Below are 12,553 nucleotides of genomic sequence, written 5' to 3' on the forward strand. Positions count from 1 at the left end.
AGCACAAGTAGGAGTGGGGAAGGGATAGAGAGAGGGGGGAAGAGAAGATCTGAGGTGGGCTCTGCACTGACAGCAAGGAGCCTAACATAGGGCTTGAACTCACACACCATGAGATCATGACACAAACTTGGACACTTAACTGACTAAGCCACCCAGGGACCCCTGCCAAGCACTCTTCAAGCACCATAGGAACTGCTGGGCCATATGGCCCCAGTGGCAAAGCAGCCCACACAGCAGCCTGGACTTGCTGCAGAGCCATCTCTTCTTCAGGGACCCACTCAAAACCAGAAGCTTTTCAGGTCACTCAGTAAATGGGTCATAGTAACACACCTACATGAGGAATGTGTTGGCCCCAAAACCCAAAGAAACCCACAAGGCATTGTCTCTTTCTTGGCTGTAGGAGGGGCCAGATGTAACAATTTACCTTTCACATTAGAAAAAATATTTCAACATGTCCCATATCACAGGATCCTTACAAATCTCACTGAGGTAGAAGGCCCCTGAATATTGGTTAGATTTATTTCCCACCTTCTGGTATGCAAATATCTTATCAGTAGGTCTAGAGTAGTTGCCACTTCTTACTTGCTAGGTCCAATCAGCACAATGTCATCAATATAATGGGGCCGTGTGATATCTTGCAGAAGGGAAAGGTGAACAGGATCCCTATGAACAAAATTATGGCATAGGGCTGGATGTACCTCTGAGGTAGGACAATGATGGTATAATTTTGGCCTTTCCAGCTGAAAGCAAACTGTTCCTGGCGGGCATAGCGGACAGGGATAGAGAAAAAGGCATTTGTCACGTCAATAGCCGCATGCCAAGTACCAGGGGATGTGTTAAATTTGCTCAAGCAATGAAACCATATCTGTTTCAACAACTGAAATTCAAGTCACCACCTGGGTAAGCTTACATTAATCCACTATCATTCTTCAAGATCCATCTGTCTTCTGCACAGGCCAAATTGGAGAATTGAATGGGGATGAGGTAGGAATCACCACCCCTGCATCCTTCGAGTCCTTGATGGTGGCACTAGTTTTTACAATCCCTTTAGGAATGCAGTGTTGCTTTTGATTTACTATTTTTCTATTTTTCTTAGGTAGAGTCAGTTCTAGTAGCTGTCATATGGCTTTTCCCACCATAATGGCCCTGACTCCACAGGTCAGGGGACTAATGTGAGGATTCTGCCACATCCAACTATGAATTCTGGACCTGGAGAAATCATCGTGGGGTGGGTTCAGAGACCCCCTGGGCCCACTGTTGATCACTCGACTCCACAAGCCCCTACTCTGACTGGTAGACCACACTGATGTTTGAGCCTCCTGGATTAGTGTCTACTTGGAGAGTGTTCCTGAAAGGTCTAATGATTTTCTTTTCTGTAATGCATGTATACCCTGAAAAAAGCTTGTAGGTCCCTCTGAGGAAGGCTGGGAGAAAGATTAGCGGTATAATTTTATTTATTTGAGAGAGAGAGAAAGAGAGAGCGAGTAAGCACACAAGTAGGGGAGGGCAGAGAGAAAGAGAAACAGAATCCCAAGGAGGCTCTGGACCATCATCGTATGGCCCTATTCAGGGCTCGAACTCATAAACCATGAGCTCATGATCTGAGCTGAGATTAAGAGGCAGATGTTTAACTGACTGCACTACCCAGATGCCCCAGTAGTATAAATTTTTGTTAGTATACCATGGTCCTTCCTCAAGGGGAATGAAGCCTTTCCTTCCTTCAAGGGGTTCTAGGTCTATAAACAAATCTGGGAATTGACTGAAGGACCATGACCCTCTTTTTTTTTGATTCAGGTTAGACTTTTATTCATTTGATTTAGAACTTTTCTATGTGTACAGATCAAGTAAGACTTTAGTAAACTTCCTAACTATTTCACTTCTAGAAACGCTAAGATCAAGTAGCCAATGCCATAGATCTGCATGAGTCAGACAATTCTGATTTGTGCTTTGATTCTGCTATCCATATGGTAATCATGCCCCCTTTACCTTTGACTGGTGAGTGCTGTCACTTAAATCCTGCCACTTCAGGGTCCAATTACTCCCACTGAATTTAGGTTTCCCCATTGAGTGGCTGTAGTTCCCACTGTAAAGTCTGGCCTACAGAGAAAGGGCTCCCCTCACAAACTTATTTCTCATAGTGATGAAACATATGTCTTCTGGACCCTCCCAGTGTGGGTGAATAGGCCCCAAATGAGAAATCCATGCAGTATAATGTAGCAATCTCTCTACCTTTAAATCTCTTCCTCTACATTAAATTAAGGAATCAGGCATTTCTTTTCTTTCTTTTTAAAGTATTTTAATGTTTATTTATTTTGAGAGAGAGTGAGAGCACGAGCAGGGTAGGGGCAGAAAGAGAGGGAGAGAGAGAATCTCTCCCAAGCAGGTTCTGTGTTGTCAGTACAGAGTCCTATGCAGGGCTCAAACTCACCAACTGTGAGATCATGACCTGAGCCAAAATCAAGAGTTCGAGGTTTAACCGACTGAGCCATCCACGCACCCCTAGATCAGGCATTTCTAATTCACTCTCCAAACATGGGTCACCTTTTAATCCATGTTTCAGCCAACCAAACTCTAAGAGCCCTTTATCACTCCCCCAAGCTGCAATATTAAGTGTAGAATTTCTGCTTGGTGAGCCTATAACTTTCTGCTCCTCCTACCGTTATTCCATATCCTTAGCATCCATACCGCCCGATGTCTCCCTCATTTCTCTTTGTATAAATTAGAGAATTCTGCTGTTTTGTAATATAGTGCACTTCTGCACTTCCCCACTACGAAGGAAAGAAGAGTGGTGGAGGTGGGTACTGAGGAGAATTAGCATTGCCTTGCATGGCAGCTGCCTCAAGGGAGGGGAGCATTACCGTTTCCCTGGGCAACGCAGAGCTAATCCCCTCAGAAGTGGGTACAGTGCAGAGCTAATCCCCTCAGAAGTGGAAAAGCCTATACCACTAAGGGTGGAGAGGCCAATGTCCTAGGGTAGTGCCTATTCCACTGGCAAAGAAGGCTCACCAGAATTTAATCAGAATTTAGGAACTTATTGTCCCTCGCTTCATCAGAGCCTTCCTTCTTGTCCCCATCCCAATTTACAGGATCCTATTCTTTCCCAGTCAATGCCCTCACTTTAACAGCAGACTACCTGAGAGTCTGAGAGTTGAAATTGTGTTATAGTTCAACACATCATAGGAGGAAGTTCTACATTTAATTTTAAACAATTTCAGCCCTGCAGCTACAGAAAATAGAGTTTCCTTCATGGCACACATAAAAGCATTTAGGTCATATGTTTGATGCTTGGGCTGGGGATTCAAATCCCTGAGCTCATGCTCAGGGAGTAATTTATTACCTATAATCAGCATATAATTTACATTAGTTAGCAACTTTATTGGATAGTGTCTTTATCAAAATACCAAAACTGGTTCAGAGCATGACCCAGATTCACTTCAGGCCTTACCTACCTGGAACCGTAGGGGAACCTGCATTTTAACATTCAGTATTTGAATAATCCCGTTTTGCTTATCCTTTAGAGAATAAATCCCAGAAAGGGACTGGAATGAGGAAACAGAAAGCTGGACTAAGGGCTAGACAGCTTTTCCTGACACTGGTCTGGATGTATATGCACCAGAAGACAGGTGCCCAAACTAATGAGTAGGGAGTGTGGGACACGGTAGGTTCCAGAGGAAGGCACTGAGGTGACAGGACATGACCAGATACAGATTAGTAAGCAGACTTGAGAGATAAAAGAAAGGGTTTGAGAGAACTCCAGCATTTTAGCCTCAGGTGACTCTTCCCCCTGAGTATCTATTAAATGTTGCCCCTCTGCCAGTGAGCAACTCTGACAGTGAGGTTCATCCAGCTCAGAGGCAGCCACTCCTGGACTTGGTGCTGAGACTTGGACTTGTCACAAGTCTCTGTCTCATAGATGTGCACCTCCTGGGGTATCTGGGTATCTGTTTGCTCATAAGCCAGTATAGTAAATTCCCTGTTCTAGGAAGTGATCCCTCTCCTGCATATGCTCCCCAGGCAGTCAGGCATTGCTGACAGATCCTAGCCTTGGCAGATTGATTGGCACAAGGGTGGGTGATTTGCCTGATGCAAATCAGACCAATCATTTTCTGTGTTGGTTTTTGTGGTCATGACCATGAGAGATGGGCGTTCTCTATAGTTTCATCTATAATGTGTAGACTGAAAAGCTGTGAGGTGGCCATCTTCTGCCCACCATAACTATAGATAAGCAAAAAAAGAGGCCAGTCTGCAGAAAGAAATATACAATTTTCTTCTTGCTTGAGTCTGGACCTTTCCCTTGAGAATTTGTCACACATTTCATCATTGTCCCTCACGTGGTTAGTGTCACATCCTGGCTTTCATTGACATTACTGTTTTGTACATATGTTGCTTTTCCTTCCAAGTATATTTATTCTAAGGGCTTTTGTTTCTGTGAGTTAACCCTTGATCTTATTTACAATCAGCAGTCAGTTAGAATTACCTAGATTGTTACAAATGCCATTATTTGAGCACACAAAAATAGTGCTAGAGCAGAGAGCACAGGAGCTGTAATGCCTGGGATTTGATGAATACTCTTATTTTCCCAAAGGGGCCCATTCACAGGTTTTATGTTTCACACTGGATACCTTTATCCTCTCTGCCTTTGTTATGTTACAGTCTTTGTGTATGCCCTTGCTCTTGCACTTCCTCTAGAAACTCTGTTGCCAAGAGACAAGGAAAGGCCAAAACTCTTAATGTGAAACACAGTGTTAATAAGAAAAGGGGGAGGGGAAGTTGGCAGACATCAGGTGTGTTTTGGGCCTGCTTAAATCCATACCAGAAATTATTTTTTGACAACAACAGGAAGATCAAGGAAATTGGGAAAGGTGCAGCAATGACTACGTTAGTAAAGATATTCTGTGCCAGGAGTTTTACAGTAGCCAGCACGGAACTGGTGCTCAGTCCTTCACTGGAACAGAGTCCGTCCTACATCATGGTGGCTTTGATTCCAGCTACGGCATTGAATTGCAGTGAAGAATGGTTTGAGAACATTGGAATTTACATATGCACTTAATACCAGGATGATGGTGTTTATATTTTTATTTTTTAAGTTATTATAATATTTAAATCCAGAATTATTTGATATAGAAATCAAGCTATCAGACCCTCATGTATCATTGCTTTCCAACAAAATACCTCAATTTGCTGTTATTCCTGAAATTTTTAAGATAATTAAATTCTACTTGTGGTGGTTTTGTTTTGTTTTGTTTTGGTGCGATTACCTTCTCAACGGCTATCACCCTGCTTTATACAGTGTGTGTTAAATAGTACTTGAATCTCTGCATGATTGAATATCCAAATGCTAATTTAGAAAAGTACTTGTCAAATTTAAATGTTCCTTAGAATCACCTAGTGATCTGGTTAAAATGCAGATTCTGTTTCATTTAGTAGGTCTGGGTGAGGCTTACACTATTGGTCTATGTACTGTATTTTGAATAGCAAGGACTTAGGAGACTAGAAAGGAAGAGCTTCACACAAATCAACAGCTTTTGGTGTTTTTCTTCTCGTGTCAAGTCAGTGTTAAGGCAAATTAAGCAGTGAATACAGATGGAGGTCTGGAAACATGAGTCCTACTCTTGACCCTATTACTAATCATGACTTTGGGAAGATCACTCACCCTCTTTGGGCTTCAATTTTCAGTCCTATAAAATGAGGGGATAGAGCTGAATTACGTTTCATGCTGTCCTGAGGAATTTTAGAGCCTACAGAGATGCCTCAGGGATCCTTCAAGGAAAGTGTGAGGCTAGTGTGAAAAGGAAAAGGAGCAGTAAAGGCAATGGAGAGAGAGCCATTATTTAGAAACACAGGAGAACTTTCACTAAGAAGGTGGCTTTAAGAAGGATGGAGTGGTGGATTGTGTCAAATGCTTTTAATTATCATCCAACACAGCATTTAAGGCCAGCATGATTCCCACTCCTGGGATTTTAAGCCACTCATTGTTTTAAAGAAGCCCCAACATTAATTCTGGACTTGACTTCTTACTGGTGGTATCTAGAGTTCTTAAGTTCATCACTTATGGCAAAGGGAAGGTGGGAAGGTTGAGCGAGGTGGGGGTGGTGATGGAGGGAAATACCAATAGAACAAGTCAGCAGCCACCAAAGTTACCGTGCTGTCTGTGGGACCCGATCTACTCTCCCTCCTTCCCTCTGGTTTCCCTGTGGACCTTTCTCCCCCCACTGACTCTTTGGGAACAGGAGATGACTGATTCATTCAACCACTAATCATGGGCAGAGCTCCAAGGGGTGCTGATCACCCAAGTCTGGCCTGGGTGAGGCATACATGATGAGATTGCTTTTATGTCTTCTATTTCCTGGAAAGAGAGGAGGGAAGGAAGAAAGGAACATCTTCCAGCGATGCATTTTATGTTTCAAAACCATTTTTTTCTCATCCATGACTGATTAGAATCTTGTAGTGTTTTAAGAACATCCTTACCCACCAGAGGTTCTGATTTAATTGGTGTGAGGAGAGGGGTGCCTAAGTGCTCAGTCGGTTGTGCATCCGACTTCAGTCTTAGGTCATGAATTTGCAGTCCATGTGTTCAAGCCCTGCACTGGGCTCTGTGCTGACAGCTCAGAACCTGGAACCTACTTCAAATTCTGTGTCTCCTCTCCGTCTCTCTCTGCCCCTCCCCTGCCTACTCACATTTTCTCTCTTTATCTCCCTCTCAAAAATAAATAGACGTTTAAAAAATTTCTTTTAAATAAAAAAATTATAATTGGTGTGAGGAGAGACTTAGGTAGTGTGTCTGTTTTTTAACATATTCCCCTGATGATTCTAGTATGCACCAAAGGATGAGAACTGGTTTAGTCTCTAGGCTCAGCATTTCCTCTCTTCTTTCAGTGTGTCTGTTGACAACTTGTCCTGAGTCTAGAACTTTTGGTTAAGAAGACTGTGGTTGATGTGACTTATTTAAAGGCTATCTTGATCTGATTAGAACTATGAACTTTCTGCTCAGAAGTGATGTGTTCCTAGGCTCCTGCAATGTTTCAATCTCTGCAGCCTCAGGTAACCAAATGGCTCTGTTGAGGGGACTCTAAGATAGAACAATGGCTTTAAGGCAGCAGGGATTTCAAGTTGCTGTTCCAGGGACCCAGCTGTGCATCCCCTAATTTCAGCATACATGGAATATTTTAGCTAAGCGTAAGCTCCCTGGATGGCAGGAATTGCATCTATCCCACTGTGCCAGACAATGGAGCAAATGTGCTGAAATCTTGATGCTATATTCTTTTGCTTAGTTGTGGATTTCAGAGGCAGATCTCTTGGAATCTGAGATTAGGTTCCACAGTGGGGCTCAAGCATTGTATGCTATGACCTCATTCAACTGTGGTGTTCTCTCTTTTTCTTTTCTTGTTTTTTTAAAAATAGTTTATTGTCAAGTTGGTTTCCATATAACACCCAGTGCTCATCCCCACAAGTGCCCTCCTCCATGCCCATCACCTCCCTTCCCTTTCCTCCCACCCCCATCAGCCCACAGTTTGTTCTCAGCATTCAAGAATTTCTCATGGTTTGCTCCCTCCCTCTCCCTACTGTTTTTCCCCTTCTTCTCCCCCATGGTCCTCCGTTAAGTTCCTCCTAATCCTCCTATACGTGCAAACATATGGTACCTGTCCTTCTCTGCCTGACTTATTTCTCTTAGCATAACACCCTCAATTTCCATCCATGTTGTTATACATGGCCAGCTTTCATTCTTTCTCATTGCCATGTAGTATTCAATTGTGTAGATAAATCACATCTTCTTGATCCTCCTACACTGTTGGTGGGAATGTAAACTGGTGCAGCCCCTCTGTTCTCTCTTTTTCTACTACCTATTCTCTCCTCATGGTTTTGAAGGGAATCAGAATATACCACCCCCAAACATGCCAATTTGGCATAAAAATTATTTTGAGCTAAAGACATTTGATATTCAATAGATATAGAAAGAAATCTTCTAGAGATTCTTTTATCTGACTAAAAGCAGAAATGCCTGAGGAATAAGGACAGCCATAAGTCCCGTCTCCTGGGGAAGTTTAATTGCCATGAAGAAGATGAAAAGTCAGCACAAAAACCTTACTAAGATAACCTTTATCTTCCATTACTTTCCTTTATATATTTACTTCCCCATAGCTTGCAATCCCCAGAAGCCCCCAAAACTGTTTCCTTTGTCTTGTTACATCTCTACAATTCATCATTTTTTTGTTGTTATTGTTAAAATTGATGTATAAGCTCTAAGGCCTATTTACTTCTTTGGTTCTTCACCTCTTCTCTAAGAAGGCCCTCATGTTACATAAAAATTAACATCAAATGAAATTTGTATGTCTTTTCTCCTTTCATTTGTCTTTTGTCAGTATGATTCTCAGAACTCTAGTCAATGAACCTAAGAGGGTAGAGGAAAAAGTATTTTTCTTCCTCTACTTTCAACTGTGACTGCCAGCAGCTCTCATATCTTTCGGTCTCTCCCAGTTTTTGACTCATGACCTATTGGAAAGCTATATAGTTGGGTGCGTCATGGGCTCCATCAAAGCTCAACATGGACAAAACTGAACTCATTGTCTATTTCTCAAAACATCCTCCTTTGCTCCCTATTCCAGTCTCACTTGTTAATAGCAGTTCTATGCACCCTGTCAATTGGGCCAAACTTATCAGAGTCACCTACCATGTGCCATCCATTGTTCCAGCCACTCTGCATACAGTAAGGAATAAGCCAGACAGGTCCTGATTTCATGGAGCTTGAGGTTTTGTGCAGACAGAGATGATAGTGAAGTGATAACTCTACTTTTAGACAATAAGTAGGCAATCAAGAAAGTAAAGGAATGGGAAAGAGAATGGAGGGAAGGCCAGTTTAGGAAGTGTGGTCAGAGAGAGCCTCTCAGAGGGGCTACTTGAATGATAAGGGCCATGGAAACATGGTGTGTGTGGGGAGAGGTAATTGTTTGAGACAAAGGGAACTGCAAGTGTTTGGCCCCTGAGACTTTGAAAAAGTCTGAGATACTACTGTATGAAGAGTAGTGGGTCAAGGAGAGATGAAGGAAGCATATCATGGTGGAGTTGTGGGACTTGCTAGAGATATTGGATTTAATTGTGTTTTATTTATAGTCCAATGCCATTATCCATATCTTCATTTTCACTCCCCTAGCCACATTCTTTGTCAGAATCCTATTACGCTTCATCTGGTCAATTTACCTTCTCAGCTTTTCTAACTCTTTCTCCTCCCCAGGTCCCTTTGTTGGCTCTTTTCTTTCTCATTCTCACTGCTTAAAGTCTCAGCAGATCCCAAGCTTCTCTACTGTTTTTCTTTTTTTTTTCTGGGGCACTACCCCAGCTTCTGTCTTGGCCCTGAGGAGGAGACTCTCTCTCTGGTTAATCATCTTCCTCAGATCTTGGAATATTATTGTAATAAGAACTGGCAAATCCCTTATTTGATAGAAGGGTTGATTTCCTTTTCACCCCTCTCTCATTCCTCTCTCCCACCCCCATTCTAATTGTATTTTTAAAAATTTGGATGTCTTCTTGTGAAATGGGTATTTTTATTTGTGTACTTTTATTTTAAAAATTGTATTTGATATTATGTTCTATATCTCATTCTCTTTTTTGAATTTTCATTAAACATTGTGTTTTTAACATCTGTCTGTGGAGCTATGTATTTCTAATCTGTTGCTCCTAACAAATGATAATATTTCATGGTTTACACATTATTCAAAGTAGGCTGCACTATGCTGATGTAACAACACCCAAATGAAACACAGTAGCTTAACACATAAAAATGTATTTCTCATTTATGCAGAATCCTCTGTAGGTCCGGCAGTTCTTCCAGCCAGCCCTTTCAAGCTGTGATTCAGGGATCTGGACCACTTGTATTTCATAGCTGTGGCACAGGGAACATTCCTTCCAGGGTTGCTGAGTCAGGAAAGAAGAGAGCATGGAAAATTCATACCCACTATCATGTTCCTCAGATTAGAAGGGACATATGTCAGTGCCACTCACAGCACACTGACCAACACCATTATGTGGCCCTAACCAACTTTGTTGGGTCTAGGGAATGTGGGGTGCACATGCATATTCAGTGAGCTGTAAATGTCTCTGGTACATTGAGCTTTCACCATACTGTATCTACGTGCTGTCCTAGTAGTGGGCATCCATCTCCAAACACCACAAACAATGCTGCAGTGAATATCTTTGGTTTATACTCACATGAACTGAGGTGAGAATATTTCTGGGATGTTGTAGTCAGTTGAATTGTGGCCTCCCAAAAGATACAACCATATCCTAGGCCTCAGAACCTGTACATATGAACTTATTTGGAAAAATGGTCTTTGTAAATATAATTATTAAAGATCTCAAGATGAGATCATCCTGTATTATACAGGTGGGCAGGCCCTAAATCCAATGAAAAGTGTCCTTATAAGAGATAGAAGAGGAGAAGACACTGATAAAGAGGAGAAGGCCATGGAAAGACAGAGGCAGATCTTGGAGTTATGCACCCAAGCCAAGGAGCACCTGGAGCCACCAGAACTCTTTCCTGGAAGAGACAGGAAAGGTTTTCCCCCTAGATTCTTCAGAGGAGGAGCACAGCCTTGATTTCAGACTTCTGGCCTTCAGAACTATGGGAGAATAAATTTCATTGTTCTAAGTCACCAATTTAGTATTAGTGTCATTTTAAGGCAGCCCTAGGAAGCTAGCACAGAATTTGCTACCTGGAAGAGGAATGATGCTGTAACAAATACCTAAAATTGTAGGAATGGCTATGGAATTGGGTAATGGGCAGAAGCTAGAAGAATTTTGAGGCTCATTATAATCAAAGTCTATATTCTGGTGAGAAACTCACAAGGATATAAGCAGCACAGTGGAGAAAGCACCTATGGTCTTAGTGGACACATCTATGGCCATGTATAGAATATTGTTAGGAAAATGGACATTAAAGGTACTTCTGGCAAGAGCTCAGAAGGAAATGAGGAACATGTATTGGAAATGGGAGCAAAGGTTATCTCTGTTATATAGTGGTAGAAAACTTGGCCAGATTATGTTTTCTTTGTTGCATGGAAAGCAGAATTTGAGGGTGCCTGGATGGTTCATTTGGTTGAGGATCCAACTCATGATTTCACAGTTCATGAGATCAAGCTCTCTGTCAGGCTCTGTGCTGAGCATGGAGCTTGCTTGGGATTCTCTTTCTCCCTCTCTCTTTGCTCCTCCCCTGCTCATTCTCTCTCTCTCTTTTTCTCCCTCCCTCCCTCTCAAAATAAATAAATAAACATTAAAAAAAAAAAAAAAAGAAAGCAGGGGCACCTGGGTGGCTCAGTTGGTTGAGTGACTGATTTCAGCTTAGGTCATGACCTCAAGGTTTGTGAGTTTGAGCCACACATTGGGCTTGCTGCTGTCAGCCTGCTTCAGATCCTCTGTCTCCCTCTCTCTGCCTCTCTCCTGCTTGTGTTCTCTCAAAAATAAATAAATATTTGAAAAAAAGGTCTCCATGGCAATGCTGTGTCTACAGCTCCCTGCTCCAAACTCATGCCAAATGTGAGCTGGGCTGATCTTTTTTGTCCTTCCTGTGGACAAGCGGTGTGAGGGAATCACAAGCAGGTTCGGGCTCTAGGGCTCCACAGCTGCTGAGGTGGCACACAGAAAGGTACCAAAATATAGACACAATGGCAGATTGCTAGTGTTTGATCCAAAGGAAAAACTAATGCTTGAACCAAATGAAGCAATGTCAGATAAATGCCTCCCTGGACGCAAACCAGGATTGGCAAGCAAACTTTGTACCTCACCAACACAAGCCTCTCTAAACATAGCTAGGGGATTCTCAGAAAAGAAGGAAGTCTCTTTAAAAAATATTGAAAGTACATGCTCTTTAAAGAATACTAAAAATAGAGTATCTTCAAAGACTATTGAAAATAAAGATACAGAAAAAAATCTATAGTCTAAGTAAGGTATGATCATCTTCCTTCTTAAAAGAATGCACAGGTCAAGTGAGCAAAGATGAGATCCTTTCAGAGCAGGAGAAAAATAATGAGCGTTGCCTTCAGGATATTGATGATAAGTTGTTTAAATCGACAGATGATGATGGTGAAGATGACACCAATGATGATGATAATGATGAAGACAGCAAACTTTAATAAAGATACTCATGCCCCATTAAAGTTAATGGCAGGATTCCTGAGAGCAAAAATGAGCCGAGACTACCATTTGACAAAAAAATTATGTCAGATGATTCTAATCTATGAATCAGAAAATCCTGAGGCCAAGGATTTTTTCTCACTTATTGAAGAAATGTTGCTGATGGAGAAATCTCAAAATCTTGAGAAAGATGATAAAGATAGTGAAGAAGACAGTAGCAGTGAGAGTGAAGGAGAGAACAGTGAGGAGCTAAGTAAAGAAAGCTCTGATGAATTTGAAGACAGGTAATGAAGGTTTCTGCGATGGTTCAATCTCCATCTATTTTCATTAGTGTATACCAAGGAAATATAAAGGAGAAAGCTAGAGAGAAAAAGAAAAGAGAAAGAAAGCAGAATTTGTATGCTTTGAGTTTGAATATTTACCTGAGGAG

At 41.8% G+C, this 12,553-nt stretch overlaps 1 pseudogene; it reads left to right on the forward strand.

The window, feature by feature from the left end:
• Positions 1–10,920: 10,920 nt before the first annotated feature.
• On the forward strand, positions 10,921–12,411 carry LOC144226269 (glutamate-rich protein 2-like; annotated as a pseudogene).
• The last annotated feature ends 142 nt before the right edge of the window (positions 12,412–12,553 follow it).

This window comes from Crocuta crocuta, unplaced genomic scaffold (assembly GCF_008692635.1).
Source record: "Crocuta crocuta isolate KB4526 unplaced genomic scaffold, BGI_CrCroc_1.0 scaffold62, whole genome shotgun sequence".
NCBI classification, from domain to species: Eukaryota; Metazoa; Chordata; class Mammalia; order Carnivora; family Hyaenidae; genus Crocuta; species Crocuta crocuta.